The sequence below is a fragment of the Salvelinus sp. IW2-2015 genome, unplaced genomic scaffold (assembly GCF_002910315.2).
Source record: "Salvelinus sp. IW2-2015 unplaced genomic scaffold, ASM291031v2 Un_scaffold4323, whole genome shotgun sequence".
Classification (NCBI taxonomy): domain Eukaryota; kingdom Metazoa; phylum Chordata; class Actinopteri; order Salmoniformes; family Salmonidae; genus Salvelinus; species Salvelinus sp. IW2-2015.
This window is the reverse complement of record NW_019945594.1, coordinates 39,470-42,598: the sequence shown is the minus strand read 5'-3', so window position 1 is coordinate 42,598 and position 3,129 is coordinate 39,470.

Here is a 3,129-nt window from a genome sequence, read left to right as displayed (position 1 = left end):
TATGTAAATGACCTGGATACCCTTCTGAGATGACTGTATCCTGTACTCTTTAATATGTCTACCTGTTCACCTCTGTTTTCTACAGAGTTTCCTTGAAGATAACTGGAAAGGCTGCCAAACGTTGCTTTTGTATGAGTTGAAAGTCTTTAATGTATGACTGGATTGCAGAAAACATCATTAATACCCGCTTTTTCTAATGATATCAATCCAATCTGGCAACCCAGCAAAGGAGCAATAATACAAGCTATAAGGATACATGCTGTGCTTGACAGTTTTTCCACTGCTCAGGGACACACTGTAAGTAGTGCTGCTGTATAATTAGCTAAGGCTTTTGCTTTGCATCTGTTTTCTATTTGCATTTCCATTGAAGAGTGATGTTGCTGAGGCAGCAGTGGAACCTTATGGCTTTAGCCAAACTAAAGCCCGAGCATCTACTGGAAAATAAGGCAATTTGTGAGCAAAAAGGCAAGTATGCCTAGTAATACATACCCCCTGGAATACACTGTTGTATGGTTTCAAGTTAACTAGCGTGCATTGTTATTTATTTAGCAGAGCGCGTTGTTGCAATTATGTTAATTTTTGTGAACACAGCAAACWTTCTTTTTTTGCAATAAAATCCAATAAAAACTCTTCGATGACTTGTATTTTATAGCTTTTAAACTTCTGTAATTAGTCTTTTTGCTTTCAACTTTCTTGTTCTAATTATATGTTTATTCTCCCTGTTAGTGTACTGACTTGTGTGTATGTAAATGTATGGTTGTTTGACTCAGTTGATTAGAGTTTGGCATGAGAAACTCCAAGGTTGGGGGTTCAATTCCTGTAGGGATCACATACACATACTATACATGTGTGCACTCACTTTACTGTAAATCCCGTTGTATAAAAAGTGTCTGCTGGATGGCATATATACTAAACAAAAATATAAACACAACATGCAACCATTTTAAAGATTTTACTGAGTTACAGTTCATATACGGAAATCAGTCAATTGAAATAAATTCATTAGGCCCTAATCTGTGGATTCCACATGACTGAGCAGGGGTGCAGCCATGAGGGCTAGGCCCACCCACTGGGGAGCCAGTGTTTTTTCCCACAAAAGGGCTCTATTACAAACAGAAATACTCCAAAGCATCCCCTGTCCCCCTCAGACAATCCCACAGACGAAGAAGCCAGGATTAGAGGTCCTGGGCTGGCGTGGTTACGCGTGGTCTGCAGTGAGGCCAGTTGGACATACTACCAAATTATCTAAAACGACATTGGAGGCAGCCTTTGGTAGAGAAATTAACATTCAATTCTCTGACAACAGCTCTGATGGACATTTCTGCAGTCAGCATGCCAATTGAACTCTCCCTCAAAACTTGAGACATCTGTGGCATTGTGTTATGTGACAAAACTACACATTTTAAAGTGGCCTTTTATTGCCCCCAGCACAAGGTGCACCTGTGTAATCATCATGCTCTTTAATCAGTTTATTGATATGCCACATCTGTCAGGTGGATGGATTATCTTGGCAAAGGAAAAAATGCTCAATAACAGGCATGTAAACAAATTTGTGCACAAAATTTGAGAAAAATACACTTTTTGTGCATATGGAACATTCCTGGGATTTTTTTATTTCAACTCATTAAACATGGGACCAACACTTTACATGTTGCATTTATATTTTTGTTCAGTGGGTTATCTGCATGTTCTGTTCTGTAACCCACCACCAGGTGACAGCAGTCATCCGCTTGACCAGCATCATCCCTCTCTCCAAGGGAAGAGGATAGGAGTTGAACAAGCCAATTGGAAGCTGGGGATGATTACATTTCTTATTGTATGATGGCCACGGGAGGATTGTGGCTATAATTTAGATTCATGTCAGCAGAGGTGGTGCAGTGCACATCTACAAAATGCTTGCTTTTAGCTTTTGTTACTTGATTCTTACTTACAACATTCATTGTAAACTGGGAGACAAATACAACCTTTTACCTCATGGTGGAGATAGTGATGTATGTATCATACAATGGCTGCGTTTACACAGGCAGCCCAGCTAATATTTTTTCACTAATTGTTATTTTGAGCAATCAGATCAGCTCTGTACATGTATTTATTTAACCTTTATTTAACTAGGCAAGTCAGTTAAGAACAAATTATTATTTTACAATGACGGCCTAACCTGGCCAAACCCTCCCCTAATCCGTACGACGCTGGGCCAATTGTGCGCCCGCCTATGGGACTCCCGATAACGGCCGGTTGTGATACAGCCCAGGATAGAACCAGTCTGTAGTGACGCCTCTAGCACTGAGATGCAATGCCTTAGACTGCTGCGCCACTCAGGAGCCCAAAGGGGATCTGATGTGAAAAGATCTGATGTGATTGGTCAAAAGATCAATTGGTAGAAAAAGTTATCTGAATTGGGCTGGCTGTGTAGACGCAGTCAAACTGGCCCAACATCTTTTCACTGGCATCTATTTACCAACATGCATTCTAGTGTCCAGATTACCACAATATATATATATATATATATATATATATATATATACATAATAGAGAGTTTTCTTTTAATTGTAAATTAATATTTTGGCCTATTGGAAAGCTATGATGTTGATACCGTTGATACCTTATGAATTGCTCTTCTTTCCCACAGTCAGGGGCATTAGTTAGCTCTGTGTAGTTTGTTTTTTACTCTCTTCTTTCTGTGTAAATCTCTCAGTTGACTATGGACCAAAAAAAAAAATTCTGAAGAATTGTCCCCCAGAAAAGAAGGGGATTTAAATGAATGGGATTTAAACCTAACCACAGCAGAAMATCTAATTGTTTGTGAAAGAAAAGTATAGCATTGATTACCATTCTCTAATATCTGGCCTAAGGAGGCTAAAGTCTATCCAATTACCTTTGGCTGCCACCATCGTTAGCTTGACGGGCCCTCCAGCCAGTCGGTCCCTATTGTCTGTCTACTGAGATGCCAAACATAGGGACAATGGCTGCCATGCAGTGAGATGGTCCTAATTAGAGGCTGCTGGCTGGGTATGGTAATACCTCCAATGTAAAACCTCTACTAGGGTAATACCACTCCTCTCAACTAAAGCTGTTTTACCAATCTCTCCTGTGGGCTGTGGGATTTTTACCTTTATTTATTTATTTATT